Raw genomic sequence first — 22,880 nt, 5'->3', positions numbered from 1 at the left:
CCTGTATCAAAATAAATGACTAAATGCCATCTCCACTTACAGCCTCAATTCTTTGGGGTTCTTCAGAATTGATGCTGGTTTAATTGAGATAACTTGGGGCTTCTATTGCTCCCCAAGGATAACTGCAGCTGGCTCTAAGCACATTTGTTGCTATGTGATGAAATAAATGGTTTGCCCAGCTGTTGCTGCAGCAGCCCACAAAAACACACTAATCCACCAAATACTGGCTCATGTGAAAGATTTCAGAGTTATAGAAATATATATGTGTGTGTTTTCTAGGGTTGTCTGTGTGCTGGTTATCTACATGCTTCTCTGTGGCTTGGAATTAGGTTTTTTTCTTTTTCTGGTGTGAAGCATTGGGAGGTACTAATAACCTTATTGTATTTACATAGATCTTGATGTGACAGAGCACATAAGCCTCATATTAATCAGCAGGATTTAAGTGTGTGATATCCATTCTGCTGAACTGCAGCCAGAATTCGTACAGTTCGGTGGCAGTGGGACAAACTCTCTTTTGTAAGCTATTAAACAGCAAATTTGTGGGGGGAAATTTCTTTCGCATTTCTCCAACACTTAGAATTATTTACCTTTCAAAATAAAATATGTTTGCTCCTGTGTAAGCAAAATGGAATTATTTTGCTTTGCGCTGAGATCAAACAGAATATCATGTAGCTTTGGAGTCTTGGACAAAGGCTGGAACAAATGGGTAAATGACACATTAGAATGGTTTGTCATAAAGCCTGTGATGGGTTTAAAAAATGGATTTGTGTTAAGGAAAAAAGAAGAGGGCAATTGACAAAATGGTATTGCTGCCACCGTATAGCTGAGTAAGGACAGCTAGTTCAATGATTCTATAGTTTCAGCAGAAAATACTCCCTAGCTTAACATACTGATTAAAATATATATACTTTTTATAGCTTCAGAGTTTTAGGATTAAGAAAACTCAAATGCTGCTAAGAGCATCTAGACCACAACTTCCTAAGCTGATCTGGTACCACCATGAAAGTCCTTTTATAAATATGTTGCAGTGATTTCCTTTCTATACATGAAGTGTGTACACACTTACATGACACATGTTGCTCTTGTACCTTCCCTCACCTATTTATTTTATATGACATGCACCCATGACATATATCTGTGCTTTGCCTGTGTGAAGTCTGCCCAGGGGTGGAAGAAACACACATATAATTTGAATCTTTCATCACTGGACTCACTAATTTATAGTTAGAGAGGAATGCATTGGAACAGCTGTGAAGTTGCCATAACCTCTGATTAGACTGTCTGAAATGAGTTTGATTCAGCTGCCTGAGGCAATCACCAAAATGAGGTGTCCTATCTTATTTGAGAAAAATAGAAATGTGAATATTCTGCAGTCTGGACCCTCCACTGATATATGGAAGATGGAGGTTCTGAGCTCAGTCTGGTCCAACAGGGAATTTAATTTATCTCCTTAACTGTGGCATTATTGGATGTTTTGGCCAGATACTCCACTGTGGTGGTGAAGTACTCAAGAAATTGGTATCAGTTCTTTAAAAGAAAAGTTATTGATCTTCATGAATTTAAGTTCTAACAGAAGAAAAGGAAAGAGCAGGAAGTTTTGACAGCTTTGGTGTTAAACCTCTGTTTAATGTGGCATGAGAAGGGACAGGCAACCCATGAGATGAGTTGCTTTCAGTATTGTATTTGTTAGCAGAAACAGAGAAATAGTTTCTGTGTTTTGCCAGAGAAGCACCTTTCCATGCCTTGAATTCACATGAGTTAAAAAATGGACATTTCATTTGTAGTGATGCGTACACAAAATCACATTAAACCCTGGGGCTGGAAAACACAAATTGCAAGCAATAAATCTGCTATACTCTGTGAGTTTAATGGTTATGGTAGTAAATGAATAGGCTTTGAGGAGTCGAAACCATTTTTAATTCACCTTGGTTTTCCAATAAATAATCTCTCTGGATTGAGAATGTAGTTGTTTATTGTTGGAAACTTTATTTAAATATCACATTGGTTTCTGTAGTTAGAGGAACAAAACAGAGCAAACTTGAATCTGGTCCAGATATTTCTCAGTATTAGCTTCTGCATCTGTGTTCTTCACACTCCTTACTAGATAATTTGAAGATGCAACATAAATCACTTGCCCCGCAATCGTTTTATAGATATCAACTTATTAAGGTTTTGTTCTGAATTTGTCTCTTAAAGCAGAGCAGACCTTAGTGCTATTTGCCAAGGTAGTAAATCCTGCCCGTGTGTGAAATAATTGAAGGGGAGAACACAAGCTTCATGTAGAACTGAATAAGTGTGTGAAGAAAAGGGCACGGCAAGGTGTTAGGATCTCAAAACTCTGAGGAGGACGCCAGCAATTTAAAGCCTTTGAAACAAATAGCTGGTTCTAATTCTGTAACTTTGACTTCTAGACCACTTGGAAAGATATAGTCCATTGTAAATGTGGTAGATACATAATGTTAATTTGATCATTGTAAAGTACATAAGTAATAAGAGAAATAGCAAAGAAAATGTTAGCCTGCTACCGACTAAAAAAAAAAAAGGTAGACTTATGAACTGATACAAATAAACTTTCTTGCTTATGCATTTTTAGATGGCATCTTTCTTTATTTGTGAAGAAGGTGACTTACAATGAGATTGTTAATCCAGTTAATGCCAGAATTCCTCCACATAAGCTGGCAAAGAACAGACTATGAAATATTTATATCACTTAGAAATCTTAAAGACAGGCATGGCAGAACTGTTATTTGAGGTGGTGTTAGTGCTAGCGATTGTTTGAGAACTGGTTGGTTGGAATGGGTGAGGTGCTAAAAACTAGCAAAGGGTCATTACTCAGCGGGCTCTGGGAAATAAAGAGGAACTCAGCCTGGCTTCAGCTCCCAGAAAAGCGGTGAAAAAGTTACCAAATGGCTGTGAAAGTTGAAAAGAAGAAAGAGATGAGTATGAATCAACGTTGTTTTGAAATTTCTGCCTGACAAATCCATCCGGTTTATTTCTTTGATAGAGAAAACACTTGTGGCTATGGGAAAACCAGTCGATTTCCTGTCTGGACCTCAGCAAGAGTTTTGAAGCTCTCCAGACTGACATTTTCAAACAGAAAGTGCAAGAAGTGTTATCTTTTGATTCAAGAATTTTGATCCTCTCTTTCAGCTTTTTTCCTTTCCCCACTGGTCTTGCAGGTGGGAATCAGTGTTCTAATGCACATCAGCGCTGAAACATTTTTTTCTTGGTGATGCATAAGGTTCACTATTTTTCCACAGGTGCCACATGTGCTCTGTCATCATTGCAGCAGAATCATGTGAATATTCTGACAGAAATCTGGCCACAACAGGGATATCCATCTTGGAAAAATACAAACTTGATCAATAAAACAGTTGGTGGAAGAGGTGGGAACATATCTGACAGGCTGTGACTGAGCTGAAAATTCAAGAACCCAATCCAGGCTCTTACTACAAGAGCACTTTAAAGGTACCTTTCACTGTTCTGCTAGTTTTAAAAGGGTTTGAGTTGTTTTATAACTTGCTGGAGGAATAAAATTAAAGGTAATATTTTCTTAGTAAAATCCATGGGCTTGCTAATTGTTTTTTGTTTTTTTTTTTTTTTATTTTTTTTTTTTTTAACTGTGTACTCAGCAACTCCTGGGTCCAGTTGAAGACAATGTATATTGATACAGATTTCTGAAATCTAGATGTTGAACTGTGACTTTGAAGCTGGGTGCTGCCTATGACTGCAGTTAATGTATATTGTGTATTTGAGGAATCTTCCCTGTCTAAAGACTTGTCACCTTGTAGTAATGTTAGTGTTATCCTGCCGGACAGAAGAGCTGGAAAGGAGCTGGGTCAGTTCTGGTAATGGCCTGGGGAGAACTGGGGTTTCTGCAGCACAGGAGGACACCACCATTTGCTATCTCGGAGCTTGACCAAACTGGTCAGCAGGTTCTACAGTCTGTGTTGCCTCCAAATTTTGTCGTGGCTGTGCTGCTGTCAATCTGTGCAACCTGTTTGCAACTTAATACATTTAAGGGATGCAAACTGAATAATACAGTGGTCAGTCAGCTTGCTCCCTGTCAAATTTATTTTGTTTTTATCAGATGTCTCCATTCTCTGCTGTCTCAAGCTGAGAGCTTCATCAAAACCACATTTAGTTTGGCAGCTTTATTATTCCAGCCAATCTGTCTATTCCACTCAGCCTGAAATGCCACCCCACTTCTCAGCTTTTCTTTCAGCCATCATCTGATATGTCAACCACCAAACATTTGGTGCAATCCATAGGAGAGAGAGAGAGGGCACCACTGATGAGAGCGGCTAAGATTTTCTTACTTGCTAGAGCTTTAAAACTTTGAAGTGGATGTCAAGAACCCTAAGATAAATTCCCTGCATTGTCTGTATTTAAAAAATAAATCTAACCACCTGATTGTGAAAAACAAGGATGGCTTCCTGGGCTTTTTATGTAGACTTGAATGCAAATAAATTGGTTTTGGATGGACATAATTTTCATTGATAAATCATTGAACCTCTTTGACCCAGCTCTGATGCATTTTTTTAAAGGTGTTATAATTTATCAGCAAACATTTACCTCAAGCTTAGGATATCTGTGATTCTGTGATATTGCAATTAATTCTCTATACCGAAGTTAAAAACTTATGGGTTGTTGTTGGTTTTTTTTTTTTTTTTCTGGTATATAAATTTTCAACTAGATCAAGCATTGGCAATTCTTCTCAAACTTATTTGCTAGTAATGTTCACTGGTTGTATGTTTCAGATATTTAATTAAATTTATTTTCTTTAATCTTCTGTTATTTGCCAGGAAATAGGTCTCCAACATTTGGTCCAAGCTCTATCTGAATAGTTCAATCTTTGCCTTATTATTTTACTGCTTTGTCCCTTGATGCATCTCTCTGAAAAATGAGTATTAAAAGAGATACTGTCTTGAGAGTAGGAGAGGAGCTGCTTTGTGTTGAACAATTATAGAGCTTGCTGAGGGTGCTTAGGTGAAAGCAATCAAATGCTATAATGCCTCCCGGCACTCCTTCCTGGTTGACGTGTAGTTCTTTTTCTTGACTATTTTCATTTTAGGTTAAAAAGGTTTTAGTAAAAATAGAAAAGTAGTGTGCTGTGACTCTTAACTATACAGATAGTCTGTATCCATCTTCCACTGTCAACTTGCTGATATCATCTGTCCTGAGGCCTTTATGGAGAATATAGGAAGCCTCATCGAAAAGGCCTTCAAAAATCATATTGCATCTGCATGAATACCACAACTGGGCTTGGAATTAATATTTCAAGGTACTCAAGAGACTGAGTGAGCAGCAGTGTGCATGGGGAAGCTGGTGGAATGTCATATTACCACCCAGTGTCCTGATTCTACCGTGATATAGCCAAGGTGATGCTGCTCTCTGCACACTACGAGGTCATATCAGTCACCTCCCAAAACCTACAATTGTCTGTCCTCCTCTGACTTGCCATATCTGCTGTCCACAGACCATTCCTTACGCTACTCTGGTTTGGAGTAACTGCAAGAACCATCATCCCTTCTAGGAAGCTGCTACTACAAGACTTTGGCATCGCCTCACAAAGTGATTACTGGCTTCTGAGCTGCTTTCTCATCAGCCTGTTCATTCTGCAGATGGCAATAGCTCAAAGTCTGCCAGGCATCCACAGCTTTCAGGCTAATCGTTGTCACAGCACATTTGTCCTCAACCAGGAAGGCTTTTGCAGATCTTGGGGTTGCTGCCTTCCTGCCCCGTGAAGAGCTTTTACAGAAATGTAAAGATTTGCTGCAGTGCACACGCAACTGTTGGGACGTATGCAGCTCTGTTCTACCCCCAGTCACAGGTGACAATGTAACGTTATGTTTTTGTGACATTTTATAAAAAGATAAAGATATAGCATTACCTATTGATAACAGTGGTCTCTGCGCTGCTCATGTCAGGGTCCTCTGGGAGAATGTGGAAAGCTGTGTGTGATAGGGATTCTGTTACCTAGAGACAGAATTGTAAGGGAAAATTGGCCTTTCACAAGCTTGAATTGAAATGTAAAGTCTGACATACCCTGTTCCAGATTCTTGCTTGGCTTGTGCTGATGTTACTTGGGTGAGATGCAGAGATTCCTTCTACCCCTCCCCAAACATTCCTGTTTGCTCAGCTACATATGTTTTTTTATTATCCCTAAAGATGCAGTAATTTCCAACACATTTTTCTGCTAAATATCACTGAAGTAATATGATGGTGAGGGAAAAGCCTGTGTTTTTTGTAATTGACAGAGGAGTATCTAGTTCTCTTAATTTGTCAGGACCTGAATTCAAGGATTTTTGCTATTTTTCTTAAATGTTAATTCTATTTAAGAAGGATTTCAGCTGCTTCACATACTATGGCATGGTGCCCTGTGGGTGAAAGTGTTTTCTTTCAAGCCCTTGTTATAGCAGTACAAATTAAAGAACTGGAATTATTGTACACATTTTTTTTAGACTGAAGTCTGTGTTCTTTCTAGGTGAGTACATGCATTTTCATTCTGGCTTTCTCCCACCTGAGAGTTGTGCTTTCTTTTCAGGCCATTAAAAGGTACAAGAGAGAGGGGAATACTTATTCTGCCAAAGGTGTCAGACAGACTGGCACCTACTTCTTGGTTGAATAGCACTTTCTTTTTGAAAAGAAAAAAAAAAAGTATATCAGCTGCTGTGTGAAATCAGTCTTCCAATCTGTTGTAGAACAGAGTTTGCTTTGTAAAGAGAAAAAAAAGAAGCTCTCATAAAACATGCATGCTTCATTTTTGTGTTTGCTCATTGGCTTCACTGTCCTTCTTTGCACTTTTCTTTCAACACTGCATCAGATATTTAATAGACTACAAAATACTAGATGTAATTAGGACTTGTGGCTACCAGGGTACTAATGATGGGGATATTGCTAAGTTAGTCATTTGCATTTTGAGGAGTGATTCCAGCTTTATATTTCTTTTACTATTGTCATGGGTGAGTGGAATGCACCTCACTCAAAAGAGGAATATTGAGTTAAACTCGAGCTAGAATGATCTAGATAGAGACAGGAGATGCAAAGGGTAAGGAAAACCCTCTCGTTGACTCACAAGGTTCAGAATGGACCCTTTTGCTTTCTAAAGTCCTTATGTAGCCTAGTTGCGGCTAGAGCAAATCTTAGTCCCAAACTTGGTCAGTGGTTTATGTTTAAGGGTAGAGATACAAGGGATAAGTGTAAGGAGTTCATTCTCATTTTGAGAGAATGACACTTGAGAGGTTGAAGGTGTGTTTCTAGCTTGCTGGAATGTAAGAAATCCTCTACAGGATATCCATTTCCATTTATTACCCTTTTTATGGTCTGTTAAAGAATATGGTATCTTCTTTACTGATAACATAAGGAATCTCAAGTCACAAATCTAATTTATGTTCAGCACTTCTGAGCTAGGTTCTTAATATGAGTAAATTGCTGTCCTCCCAGATTAGCCTGAGCTTCGGGAGCCCGCTCATATCCTGGAGTGTAGTCCCATTAACGCAACTGCTTAAAATAATTAGGCATCTCTTTTCTGTCAGTTATGCTATGAAACTTTTCACTAGGATGAGACTGTCTTCCTTGCCTGTAATCCATGAGGCTTAAGTAATATGAGACCTTAGCAGGGAAAAGTTGGGAGAATGGGGAAAGGCAGAGAGATTAGTACTACCTAATTTTAGCAATATATATTAGAAGCTTATAGAAACTAATCTCTTAATATGATAAATAGAGATCAGGACTCTGAAGTTAAGCTCATGCTCCAAAATGCCTAATACGGAAACCTGCCTCTCTTCCAGGGGACTAGAATCTGGACTTGGGTACTTGGGGTAAATGGTTTGGGTCTCTCCCTTTAAAATAGCAAATGATTTGCTCAGAATTTTGAAGAAAAACACAATAATGTTGAACTGGCTGTTGTACAAAGGAAAAATCGCTGTGCAGGTTTGACTGTCGTGGGATGGATGCTCATCTGTTTCTCCCCTGTAGCAACACCCAAGTGCTGCATCTGCCCATGGCTGTGCCTGGTCCTGACCTCCCTTGCAGTGTTCTTGCAAGGCTTAGTCTCGCTTGGCCTGTTGCAGGAAGAGCTGGGCTTAGCTGGCCACAAGCAATCAGAAAATCAGTCCAAACTGTACAATGCCGTGCACACTTTTTATGGTCAGAAGAAGACACTGGAGTAAATTCCTATCTGGTATAAGTTTGCTCTGATGTCTCTGAACCAAATGATCTTTAGTTTGGATCACAGCTTTGTTCAAGTGCCAGACACCCAGGTAGATGGGAAAACTGATGTTAGGAGTATGATTTTCCTTGTAACCATTATATATGTAGTAAAATATAGCGTATCAAACACTGTAGCAGCTAGGAGAACTGCATTTTCAATCTCAATATTTATAAAAATAAGGTAGCCATATCACTTGAGATCCCATGGGTGGTATTAGTTTATAATTTTATTCAGCTTCCTTCCATTTTTCTACTTACTTATTATTTTCCTTAAATAGATAAACTTGGTTTTGGCTATTCATTTCTGAAAAAAAGAAATTCTATAGGTCTTGAAATTACATGTCTGTGCTGGGCAGTTCTAAAGGAGATCAGAACAACAGCACAAACACCTCATCCCTCTCCCACTTCTGCCCAGCCAGCTCTAAATTTTTCCTGTGAACGCAGCATCCATCTTGCAACATCCAGTTCACATTTTTCAAACTGTTGTAAAATTTCCAGCCTTTCAATGATCTTTGTATTAATTTCCTAATACTGAAAATAAGTAATTACTCACATTTTTCAAAATGTGCTCCAAATTAGGAGGCTAGACTGCATCTTCTTTTACTAATTGTTTCAGGAGAGCTAATCTACATTGTGTGTGACCTTTTCTAAATTTGGACCCATCTGGCATTTTCAAATGGAATTGCATATTGATCTCCACACTGTTAATTTATTGTTTAATTAAAAAATCATAGTGCTGTGATGTGGTTTGATTGCACATCCTTTTTTACATCAACCAATTAAGGTGGAAAGCCATCACAAAACGATCACTTTTTTAATAATTTTTTATAATGGAACTTCCCAGAAACGTAGGTCTCTTCTCATATACTCTACTAATGGTTTGGAACTCATTTTAGCATAAATGACTTACAGGGACTGGTGTAGAAAGTAAATTCTCAGTTTATATCATTTTGGTGTGACCAAGGTGCTTCCTGGACTTTATTGAATGTTTCTCGAGCTCAACTGTGCATCTTAGGCCACCAGTACCTCGTATAAAATGTAGACAAGTGGTTATTTAAGACCAGTCATCTTAGTCAGTGGTGGATTTGCTGTGCTGCCCTTGTTTATTAGGGGGAAGGAACTATATTTCTTGAATGAGGCAATACCATGAAACTTTGTAATGTCAAGTTCCCTTCCTGTGGGTGAAAGATGTTTAAAGCAAACTTGCGTTGTTGCCAAACTACTTATATTTTGTGTATCTAACATGGGCCTAGGCAAAACCAAGTGGGGTGTGTATTCTACCGAATACTTGCTTCTCAACTGTCTTAAAAGATACCACTTAGAAGTGAAGTCGTTACTGTTCCTGCCTTGTATATTTATGATTGAATGGTTATTTAAACTGAGGTCTTATTGTAATGTCTTCTGCCTCTTCAGCCCTTAGGTAATGCTTCATCTAGAATCTCCTGTGAATGACCACTTAAATCTAGAAATCCTGGTAGGGATACTTAAGCCAAGGAATTATCTTTAGAATATATTAAAGTTATTTTAAAATATTCTAGTTTGACCTTCACACCTGTGTTTGAAATATCAAAACCAGACACCTATTAGGTGTGTTCAAGTAGCAAATCTGATAATGGGAACTTAAATTATACGCTAACGACTTTAAAGTGAGCATTTATTTCTAAAAGGCTCACTTTGGCTGGGTCACTTACAACTTGTCTGATATGAGGATTCCAGAAAAGATCAAAGGGAACTGTGAGGACTGCAAGACTGAAAATCTTGCTGTGCACACTGGTTAGTTCAGCAGCATTTCTGTGGAGATCTTAAGATGATCACATCATGGTCTGCAAAGTATTGTCAGGAGTCATGATCCATGGGCCAAAAATTTCAGCCTCTCAAGCAGCTTAACAAGAAGGTAGATAAAACATGTGTATCCAGCCAGGCTTGGGGAAAGGGTGGGAGGGATTTTTTTTCTTCCTCTTTAAGGTTTTGCATGGAAGAATCAGTATTTTTCCTAGGTAACTTTTTAATCTTCACAATTATGAAAGCAGTAACCCTTCTGTATTCTCCATTTCTTTTTCAATAGCCAATTTTGAGACAAAAATTTTAAGAATATTTAAATATGAAGAATATTTAAAATTTATCTAAAGTCATTTCTGACCAGCATGAAAAGTTGCCAGTGACAGTTTGATTTATTTAAACCAGACTTGTTTTTCATCGCCAAATAATTTGATAAAAATAATATCACATCTAGCAAAAAGGCATCCAGAAATAAATCACAGTATTGTTAAAATTAATTTTGGCCTAAACCTTCAAACTAAAATTGTTATTGGGTAATAACTTCACCTTAGTTCTTCAAGTCATCCTTGCTTTTCCAAGTCCACTCCAAAATAAATAGCATGTCAAAACAATACATTGCTAACAGATCATCCTTCAAGAAATTACAGGACCAGGACTATGACAGTTTGGAAATTTCCTTGAAATGATGTTGTTTCTTTTGAATTATTAGGAAACCATGTATCGTTCTGGTATAGAAATGAAACCTCAGTGTTCTTTGTAGATAAAGGTGTGTGTAAACATTAGCACAGGTTTTGTATTCAACTAATCAGAAACCAGAGAAAGCAATTTAACTTTGATCTTCTGAGAAGAGCCGCAGTTCAGTTTTATTTAATATCTTAACTGTAATTGGAAATAAAAAAGGACAGGAATCAAATAATCACTTTCAGTTGTATTACTCTTGGAGACCCAAATATTAAAAAAAAGTCAACAAATTTTTACTTCCAATTTTGATAATATTCTTTCTTCACAATGCAAGTCCCTCACTTATGCAGAACTGTGACAAAAGTGCACGTGTAAAGAATTAAAAACCTGTCGGTAAACCAAAGTTGTGATGTAAAGCCCACTGAAATAGACAAATTGAAGTCTTTCTGTTGACATCTCTGGCCCTTAGATCTGAGTCCTTGGTTTATTATCAGCAAAAAGTTCTTAAAACTCATTTCCAGATGCAGTGTCAAAAGGAGATTTTCTTTTAATACACCTTAAGGGATGCGGGGCTAGAAAGCTGCAGAATGACCAGGTAAAGTAGAAAACCAAATGCTTTCTTAGCAGGTCAAAAGAAGGTCACTTGTTTTACAGTTAGAAATAAGCCCTCGATTGAGAGTGACAGTAAGACTTTTACTGCTCCAGTTCAAGGAAAGTGGTGGGTGTCAGTGTAAACTGTATTCTGAAGTGCTTTCACTACTCTTATGGCTATGATATAAATTAAAGGGAGAGGAGAAATCAGACAGGTAGGAAAGAGTGAGAAGAGTTGGTTTTAAGAAAGGCAGAAGGCCAGAAGCAGCAGCTGTGGGGGTGCTTGGCCATGGCCAGGTTGTCTTGCTAAGCCAGGATTTTTAGCAGATGCCGGGAGGAGGTTGCAAATTCCCTGCTTCCTCATGCACATCGAGAAAATAATAGAAATGAAACTGGTGTAGGAGAGTTCCTGGTTTCCTTTACCAAGTATTATCCATACAGGTTGCCTGGTCCCCCACAAATTTTCTGCCTCTCATAGTGGCCAAAGAAGATGCTGTTTAAGCAGAGCTTACACAAAACTTTGAGTTAAAGACACTGGGTTTAATATACTTAATCATCTGTAAAGTGAATGTTTCTGTGGGAAACAGATGACAATAATACTTGTGCATCCTTTTTTTTTTTTAAAGTTTTTAAACGGGTGAGTCCTATTGTTCAAACGAGTACCTGTGACCACTTCTCTCTTTTTCTGCCTCCTCTTGCCCTGGGCTGGTTCTATCCTACAAACCACACATTAGCATTTTAATCCTTTTAAATATCTTTTTAAATAGACACAGTTAGATCTGTTTTCAGTGGGGCCAACTTAAACAACTGGTGTCAGGAGTTGCCAATACACAGAATTACACAATGTCCTGAGTTGTAAGTGACCCACATTGAGTTCAACTCCTGTCCCTGCACAGGACAACCCCACAGATCACACCGTGTGTCTGAGGGTGTTGTCCAGTCTCTTCTTGAACACTATCAGGCCTGGGGCTGTGATACCTCCCTGGGGAGCCTGTTTCAGTGTCCAGCACCCTCTGGGTGAAGAACCTTTTCCTAATGTCCAACCTAAAGCTCCCCTGGCACATCTTCCTGCCACAAATACAAATGTAATTTCATTATTCTACTCTTTGATACTTCAAACCTCGCATTCTGTTTTCTATGATCCTGCTCTGGCAGGAGATGAGCCTGAGGTCCCAGTCCTGCTTGTTTTACACACAAATTCCTATTACAGTAAATGATATCATTAAGGTTGTATCTACATAAAGCTGTTCCAAAAAGCAGGTTAGCGTATAGTTCAGCATAAAGAGTTTCACAGCAACTTTGTGGTTGTTATACCAGATACTTAGATGTTATTGTAAATATTGCTTGATTTACTGCACGTGGACTTTAATGATATAGACATATCACAATGTGGATTTTGAAAGCATTTAAATCATAAAACCTCACTTTTCTTAACTATCTGACTATGATTAATTGTAACAATGCAACTTATTAATTAAGCTTGGGAAGCAGCATAATTGGAACTAGCATTCTCAATTCACTTGAATGAATTTCAGCATTTATTCTGCAGCTATTTTAATGAAATGCTGAAATCATCTGCATATCAATCTATTCATTACAAAATTAGATGAATGCAACAATCCTAAGTATTCATGGAAATATCTTCACTAGAAAAATCATGTAATTAACCTGGGCTGTTTTCTAAATGAAGCATCTAAAATGTTACATACCTTCTTTCATAATTGCAATTTGAGAATATTAGTTTGTCATTCTCCCTGATTATATTTAAAGTAAAAATAGCATTCAGCATGAGTTAAGCATTTTGCGCAAAAGGATAAACTTCAGGAAAACTGCTTGCAAAGGGGGACATTAACCTTTCCTGTTGTTTGTTTTATTTGCTGTTAATAGTCGTTATCAAAGATTGCACTTTAGCAGGAATTGTTCTGGTTTGGGTCTCGTCTGTGTGCTGACATCTGTCTGCAGCTCTGCTCAAGCTACTCTTACTTGAAATATTTATCAGCATTAAGGACATTTCATTTTCTTCCCCCCCATCCCCAAATACTTCAGCCAAAATGTAGAAATTATCTCTATTCTGAAATTCACCCAGAAATGTCACAAATAAAGTGTAAGTCAGCTATCTGTTTCTAAGAGCCTTATTTTTAAGGAAACATCTTTTCTTCCATTTGAAAAATATGAATGGTTCATGCTAAAATAGAATTGCTACTTTAGATAAAGTAATGGGTTTTGCATGGCACACACTTGTCTCTCTTTTCCTTTTCTGTCAGCAGTAACATGACAGAAAGTCCCTGCAGAGGTAATGGGGTGAATAATTTTGGATTCTTTTATGACCGAAGCAATTCTTACAAGCTGGAATATAGATGCAAACTGTTCATGGATTGTCTAGCGAAAAAGATTTCCCAGAAATATTTGTAGGGGCCCTCAAGCTCTTGCACCGTGTTGTTTTCTCCTCTTTCAAGCATATTATATCTCTCTGTACTGTATCCAATTCCCCTCTCCATGTTTTTCCTCTGATATGGCCCCTTGGGGCTAAGGACTTATGAGGTTTTCTTAACACTGATTCTGACTGAGTCTTCTATACATTGGTATGGACTGGCTTCAGTTGTGCTAAAGATGCCCCTTGTCTTTTCTTTAATGAAAAAAAGGAAGCAAATGGAAAAGCTGTGCAAGAATTTGTCTTGGATAAATATCAAGAAAAGGTTGGTAACTTTAACATGAATGTTCCTGGTTTGTTTTGAGGTCAAGGGGAGGCTTCTAAGTAATGCTTAAAAAAAAAAGCTTCCTGAAGGCATTTTTATGAGCTATTGTGAGTGGGTGCTAATATTCCAAGGATACCTGGTCTATCAGAGAAGGAAAGTTTATGAGTGGTATATGAATTCTGTTTATTTTTACCTTGAGATGTGAAGATAAAAGGGAATGGTATACTTCAGAGTAGAGAAACGTGACAAGCACGCTGTACAAAATCTGACAACTTTTAGGTGAGTTTCATTCATCAAAGGGCGGGTGTGGATTTGGCTGGCAAAATTTGAACTAATGCAGTAGCATTTCAGATCTCTGAATACTTTGCAAATGGTAACTGTCTGGCTTCCCCCCCTCCTTAATATATTTAATAGACTCTTCAATTAGGTATTGTCATATGAGTTAATGGTATGCTTGTCTCTAGAAGACTTCAGAGTTTTTACTGTAATAATACAGCTTTAAACATCAATCTCTGCTTATTAATAAGGGTGTAGCACCAAATACAACAGACATATCTGCTGCTCTTATTGCTTCTATATAGACTTTCTATGATATCTTGCCAAAGTAGGTTTCTGCTCCTGCAGAACTTAGCTCTGAAGCATTTGGATTTCCTTGGGTTGGTTGTTTTTGTCTGTATCTGAATTTGAAGCTGTCCTTAGTATAACTCCTACATGAACTCGGGGGAATTTACGTCTAATTTGGGTGAGAAAAGAAACATGATCGCAGTGAGAATCTATAGAAGTCCAACTTTGCCATGTATCAGGTCAGTGCGGAGCCCTGGGCCACCAAGGGGAATGTAGAAACACAAAGCAAGGGACGAACAAAGAGCAGGTCCTGTTTGTGTATTGCAGATCTATAGGAACATGGACACAATCCAGAGTAGGATTTAAGTTTGAATTTTCTGCCAGGCAATTAAATCTGAGCCTTGTAAACTTGCAGAAAGTTACAGATCATCTCAATACAAAGATTTTTTGGAAACTGCAAAAGGTGTGAGACTTCTTGGGAAAATTCCTGTTTAAAGATCTGAAATCCTTGGGGCTCTCTGCATCTCAGACCCCAGAGTTCTTGAGCTTTACAGGGTGAACTGAACACTTTCCAAGCTGAGAAATCCAGAAGCATCTCAGAAGCTTATTTTAACATGAGGAGGTGGGGGAAAATTAAGGTTTTAAAGCTGCAAATCACTTTTTTGGGATAGTTTCTGGGTATGAGTCTCAGTCAGAGCAACCCAGTTGTCTTTTTCTTCCTTGTGTCCAGAGGCTGAAAATCTGTTTCTCTGCCCATACCCAAGCAGAGACCACCCTGCCCACCTCCTTGTGATAGAGAAGACAGTGTTTTGTCAACTTGCTGACTTGAAAGGGATTTCTCTGCTGGCCAGAAATGACTTTTCAAATGGTGGTTTTATTTCCACCCCGCTGCCTCTCATTTTCTTTGGCTCCAGGATTTCTCCTGCACTGATTCTGCGAGGTTTTCCTGGCCCTCTCACAACACACTCTGTCGATTTGGACAGTTTTCCCACTACAAATACTGAGCCTGTGAAAAAGCTGCAAGCTACTGATTTGACGTTGTGAAATCTGTTGCGTTTAATAGGTTTTGTGCAAGGGGGGTTGTTGAAGGCTTTTTGTCTCTTGTGTTTCCTACACTGTTGTTGAGTTAAAATGCTGCTGGAGCAACGTTTCAAGCAGCAGGAAGCTCTTTATTTTCAAGGCTATAGATGGAGTATTCTGAGTAGCCTTAATCACACGCATAAAGGTTTTAGTATTTCTTTTGTACGGCTTTTTATGTTGTCAACTGCTGTAGTCAGAACCATTTCTGAGATTTGAGATCTATCACATCATTGGGTTGAGATGAGTAGCTTAGAAAAGCAAATCTTTATGGAAGATGTAAAGAGACCTGGAATATAAGAAAATGGGGCATTTTATTAAATGATGCATTAATGAGGCTTTACGTTTTCCTCATAGCACCTGTTTATACTGACAGCACTGGAGCTCATGAATGTAACTTTCCATATTGAATATATGGCTTGTTCTTTCTCTTGTTACGGCCTGATTATTCTGGTGTAAATGCATCACTGCAGGTAGATTCCTTTTTATTGTAGAGCAGCCATCTGTGTTTTTAGAAACTTGATGAGGCTTTCAACAGCCAAGCAGCATCAACTACTTACAATAGCCAATTTTGATAACTTTACAATCAGAGCATTCAAAAATAATCTTCAGCAATAAGCGAAACTAGATTGGATGGTGCAATGGGAGGCTTATGTGCTGATTGTCTATGTGTGTTCTCCTCGAGCACCTTTTCCTTCCACTTGCCCAATTTAGATATTAGATAAAAGATTTAAAATGGTACCCTAGGCTCCAGTTTGGTCTTAATTATTTACTGCCTCCTTGCATACAGTCTTCTCTACTTAAGTATCTACAGTAACAAATTACAGTATTAAAATGTCTGTCTAAACAATTTGTAGGAACAGCCTGATATTTAGATGCTCGAAGTGCTTCTCTGAAATCCACAGTTTATTGTGCATGCAAAATTACACCTGAAAAAGAGGAGTGCTTCTGAAAAATCAGGATCATTTATGTGAATATATCCAGTGGTTGTAACCAGAGTTGTTTACATAATTATAGAAAAGTGCTGTGCTGGAATCCAGGGTAACTTCATCTGAATCTGTGATACCTGCCAAATGGAATAAGACGCCTTATAGCCTTTGCCTCTTTAAAAATATCTGTGTAAGTGATGTCTTGATCTTGCCTCTTTCATGGGAGGATTGAATGTTCTCTGTAAACATTAATTTTTCACTGGGCACTGCTATTGTGAGGCAATCTTATTACTTTCACTTATATGGAACCCTTGAGAAACTAACTTAGCTAAGGGAGATAAAGTGACTTGCCCAGGGTGACAAACACAATCAGCAGCACAAACCAGGCAAAAGAACACTGATTTTTATTTTACCCCAATTACTTCTTTGGAAAAATAGATCTTTATACGGTGTCAGTGTAAGCTATCATGTGTCCACTGCTGCAGAAAGGTGTAAAATATATTTAGCAAACTATGAAAGTGAAGTTAAGGGTGGAGTTGTTCAGCTCGCTTTAGTTGTCCTCAGATAGGTGTCATCTTTAATCTCACTGTCTATAGGTAAACAGGAAGATGGACCATGGCCAGCAAGTGATTATTCCATGCTGAGAGTATGTGACTTGCTCCCTGGAGGCCTCTCTTCATCTCTTGCTGTGAGGCAGATGACTGACTTAGGCTGGATGCCCAACTCAGATGAGTGGAGCAGATGAGCTGAATCTCACCTTAAGGAGACATTGAATGTTCTCATACTATTTGAGAAGACAGTGTTGAAAAGGGCTCCCAGTAATCAATCAAACAAGAGAGGACTTCAGGTAGAATTTAGTTCCACTAAGCTTTCAAATATTTCAGTCTCATATGCATTCCTGGCATACCTTCCAGTAATGCTTAGAAGCCTCCTTGGAGGTGTAGGATATAGGAAAAGCAGATATCTTACTACTTCTATTTATAAGCAAGTAAGACTTTCTGCATGCAGGCTCATAAGCATTTAGTGATTAAAAGATAGTGCTGGAAGGTGGTGCCTTAGATGAGAGTAGGAGGATGTATATGAGCTTTTCTCATGAGCATAAGCAGAGGAGAATGTTTTGAACAGTTTGGACCTGTATGACCAAAAAATAGCAGTTTGTAGCTCCACCTCTGTGCAAAATCTGATCCCAAACATCTGTCTGAGGAGCATCTATCACTGCTTGCAGCTGCGGGGTTGACTACGGGTTCAGGTTCAAATATGCAATAAGGTACCCTTGAAGTGAATTATCTGTAGCTACATGGTATGAGTAACTCAGCAAAGTTGATAATACTCAGCAGGAAAAAAAAAATGTCCTGCATTCCTGTTGAAAAGGTTCTGCCTGGATAGTGACTGCAGACACAATGTGAGGCTGAAATGTAGACATCTTTTTGTCCGTGCTAAAACCAGGTCTGTTTGAAAGACCTTAATGACAAATATTTCCAGCACACTGAACATGAGCAGCAGTATGGCTTGAAGCAACGAGAACTTGTATTTTTTTTTTTAAGGGTGGGATAATTATAGCAGAAATTGTGGAGATTTATCTTTAAATAGAACTATCTTTCTATAGATGTGTGAGCAAGTGAGGGGGGATAGTACAGGAAAGGGGTGGTAAAAATCTAGCAAGGTCTGTCTGTTTATCTGATTTAGTATTCTTAACAGTGACAGCTGAGGTTTAAAAGCATTTTTATAGAGTCTACTGCTGATGTTCATGAGATAATAGATGCAGAAGCATCTGAGCAAAGTGCACCTGTGTGATTTCCATTCTGACCACAGCAAAATATTCCAGAAAAAAATAAAGCTCAAGCAGATGTATACAAGAAAATTCACAGTAGATATGTGATGGCTCATAAGAGATGGTGCAGGAATGAGATGAAAGAGGTGAAAATGGGAAATATGGTTTTCAGCTTTCTAGTCAGGTTGTGAGGCAGACACTTGCAATCTTTCCATTTAGTTAAATACAAGCAGAAAAGGATTTGTCCATCTCTTGCAGGTGAGAGATGCCCATAAACAAACCAGTGGTGAGAAAGAAAGTGAGATGTTCCTCCATTTAGAGTAGAATATCACCAGTAAGGACCACGTATGTTTGCAGTCCTTTAAGGAAGGAAAGATGACGGTGATCTGTGATTCCTTTTTCCAGTAAGCTGCTTTTGTACTTCTATACAGCTTCCCTGAGTGTTTCTGCCTATAGATATGGAAAAAAGACCAAGTAACTTCCAAATTCATACACTAAGAATCTAAATGATATTGATATTTTATATATATATTTTTAAAAATTATATATATGTATATATATTTTTAATACTGGGTGTTTCCTATATGATATATCTCTTTTAGCAGAAATATCACCAAGTACCCTTATAGAGCTTACAGCTGTAGGAATTTGGTGTTTTGGCATCGTTAGCTTGAAAACAACAACACTGTTAAGAAAAGAGAAAATCCAAAGATTGATAGCTTTATCTCTGTGGTTTAAAATTCCTGAAATGATTTGGGAAGAAAGAAACTAAAACTTATTACTGAGGCAAGTGTTCTTGTTAGAAAGCAAAAACTTGCTTGGTCCGTGAAAGTACCTCATGCTTTCTGAGCCTGTCATTGCTGTAGGAGCTGCAGGGCTGAGTGAAAGAAGATGACACCACCCAAGGCATCAAATGTTGTCTTTCCAGGCTGTTGAAGCTGAGAAAGAGAAGGGTGATCCCAAGAATACAGTACTGAATGAAGAGCCAAGGGGCACCACTTCATTTCCCAGCCCTGATACAGTTTTCTTCAACTGTCTCAGGCAAATCGCTTAATGTCTGTATCTGTTTCGCTCTCTGTAGATTCACAACAGTACTTTTCCACATTATTTTGGTGGTGGTTTCATTTCTGAAGGTCTTGAATAGTAGCAGGATAAAGCATACAATAGAGGAAAAATATTTTAATAAATGACACTTCATCACCAAGGGTCACGATGAAACATTACGATCTCAAGGGATTGTCTGGGGGAAGAACTAAATTTCATTTTTCAAAACATTAAGAATCAGTTTCAAACTTGTCAACATAAAGACATAACTTAACTGAAATCAAGGGAGCTCTACCAATAATTGCTTTATTCAAATTGTTTGAAAAATGAGATACTTCTGGAGTAGTGACTGAAAGATTAGGAAATGCTGTGAAATATAGATCCAAGGCACATAGCACAGGAATCCTGAAATAATATTTGAGCTTACTAAAAGTGGGTGGTGAGATCTTCACCTAATTACCTGACAGGTGAAAGACTAAATTAGTTGGTTGATAATGATGTGAATTTGTGTTGAAAGGATATATGCCTTGTGGGCAGTGTAGGATTGTCCTGTGGTGAAAAATCACCTGTTTCAACCTTCATGTTCTTTTAGGTGTCGGGAAGTCTGTGGTACTAATGTGAACTGCTGAAGTAGAAAACGCTACATGATATTTGCTTTATTTTCTCACCTCTTGCTTCTGTTTTGAAGATTCCCAAATTCACAGCCGTTAAGAATGCCTCTTTGGGGTGTGGGGGAAACAACTTATTCTTCCAAATATGCAACTTCTGTTTCTACCTTATCTCTTGAAATTTGTCTGCATGTTTCCTTTCTCTCCTGTGGCCTCTCTGCTGTGCCACATGGGCAGTTTCAGAACAGAGACCGAGCGGCGTGCCCACATTAAGCCGCAGGCAAAATACCTTTTGACAAAAGTGTGTCCAGCAAACTTCACAGGCAGTTTTAACAAGACTTCTGGAAATGATAAGGCTGCGAAGTTAGCCACTGTGACAGCAATTTATAAGCTGTGAATAGAACACCGGGCTGATTATATTGATTTTGAAACCTACCACCAAGGCTGCTATTCATTGACATTCCTGTTGGCAGCGTGTCATGGAAGCTCCATCTATGTTAAAAGTGAGATGTATTAATACCAGACTTGTCAGATTTGTCTGGACTTAAATCTGGACAGTGCAGCCTTCAAAGGTATCATCAAGAAGATGCCCTGTGTCCTGGGAAGTTTGGACTTTTCTGAGCTTCTTGTTACTGCGATCTGCATGCCTCTGAAATATTGTCTCTCCAGGTCTTAGCTGGAGTCTGCTAAATGCAGCCAGTAGAACAGTCATAGAGGCTAATTTGTCATTTTCTTGGCTGAGAATTTTCTCAGATTGACACTTACGTAGACTCTAGGGTTGCTCTTTGTCCATGGAGGACGTTCTTAAAATGTAATGGGGACAGAACATTTGGGCTGAAGTCAACTGTGAGCATCCGACCTGTGCTAGCACAAGCGATGGCAGCAAGACTTGGGTTTGCAAAGTAGGGCACTCTGCAGGGCTCTGGGCCCCACAGCTCCAGTACATTCCACAGCCCACCAGAAACTGTCAGCAGAGATGCAAAAATTGAATTGAAAAGTCTTGACAAAAACCTTGTGGGGCTGGCACACTCCCTTGTCTCCCTCCAATAAGGAAAGTTTTTAATTGCTTCAATTTTTTTTTCTCCTTGATGGTGACATTTTTTCCCCAAGTGACTACAATGGTAGTTCGTTTATCATTTTTTGCTTTCCCAAGCCCATGTGACTTTGTTTTCCTTAATTTTGTGCAATTGATTGTAACTAATTGACTCTCAGTTTAGGGAAAAGTGGTTTCTGAGCCTGCTGCTCTGGTTGTAATTTATTTTTGGTGAAGTCTTTTTCTTCCAGCCCAGGACTGAGGTGCAAGGTTATTCTTTAAAAAAAAAGGCAAGGTCCCCAAAAAACAGTGAGGGTTCAGTTGAATGTGAGACACCCTGCCCTTGGCACTACCAAAAATTCGGTCTCTCACCTTGGAAGTCCCTTGAAGTTTACCTTAGCATCCATTAAGTCTTCTGTCTGCTTTTGATTTCATTACACCTCAGGTGCTAGCACAACTAGATTTCCTGTGAATCAAGCTTTCAGATATCTATCTGCATAAATACCTATTTTCTTTTCTTTCTGGAGCATATGTATGTTGTATTGAAATCTAGGAACCAGGCACAGCAGCTCACACCAATGCATTATCTCCACAGTGCAATAGTTGTTCTGTCCTTTTAAAAGGGGAGGAACACAGATTTCCTGGGCAGTGAAAATAATTCCATTTCAATATCTGTTATGTACATAATTATATTTATTTTCTGATGTAAAATATTTGGAGATCATTGAGAGAAAATGTTGTTTATTTGATAGATGCATTTAAAAATGAAATGCTGGCTAAATAGTACTGATTCATGAGGCTTCATAATGCAGCTGGTTCCTCTTCTGGTTCCTTGGGGGAGTGACCCCTTCTGCTTGGTGGGGAATAGTCAGAGGTGATGCTCTGCACACCAGAGTCCCTGATGGGTGTCCCAGGAAAGATGATGTGGTCACTGAGGGAATTACTGGACATGGTCATCTTGTTTTATTTGTTTTCCTTCTCCATCACAATTTCTGCCAGACCTGCACTGGGGTTTAGAGGAGAACTCCAAGTAGTCCCTTGATTCTGAATAGATCTTGATCAAGCTGCTGGCAAAATTGTTTATTTTTGCTGTTTTATGGCTTGTGTGTGTGTATTCACAAGGGGTGAGGGGATTTCTCAATGACACAGTGCTATTTCCATTAATCTGTCTGCCTCCTTATGTTGTCCTTTCTGCTTTTCTGCTGCTTGGTGAATACTACACGGGCTTCCTCTGTGAATTGAGAACAAAATATGTAGGAATCCTTGCTATATCATGAAAGCCAAGGGAATCTTAAGGAAACTTTTTTTTTTTTTTTTTTTTTTGTCCATAATTTGTGCTTTACCCAAGAGCACCATCTCCTGGATGTCACATCTCTTCATTTCTGTGAGTACTGTGGTCGAGTTACATTCTGCTCCAAGGGGATGATCACTACGGAGAAGCGAGGGCTTGTAAACCTGTGCCTGCTGCAGGACTTGCTGTCGTTGTCTATTTAGCAAATGCAGCAGCAATCTCTGGACTATTTTCACTTGCTTTTGCAGGCAAGGCCTTCTGACCTGTTCATTAGTAGCAGAGCTGGAGAGGGTCTTCAGAATTCCTCGCATTTCGTGTCTGGCTTTGGGTACTTCTCTGCATGGTCCTGCTACTCATTGTATCCTTGCAGTGAGTTCCCTTTCCTCAGCTCTTGTTTAGTTGCACTGGCCTTAATTTCATTTTTCTGGGCTGCTTTCTGACCATTAAAATCTGTGTACGTTGACCAAATTGCAAATCCCTCTGAAACACTCTGAACATCTGAAGAAGAAATTGTGTAAAGGGACCTCATTTTGGTCCAATATGAGATTGTCATTGGCTTAAGATTTATGGATGGAATTGATGCTGGTTCAGGCCAAGGAAAC

This window comes from Nesoenas mayeri, assembly GCF_963082525.1.
Source record: "Nesoenas mayeri genome assembly, chromosome: 12".
Taxonomy (NCBI): Eukaryota; Metazoa; Chordata; class Aves; order Columbiformes; family Columbidae; genus Nesoenas; species Nesoenas mayeri.
The sequence above is the reverse complement of the archived record's forward strand: the minus strand, read 5'-3'. Positions refer to the sequence as shown.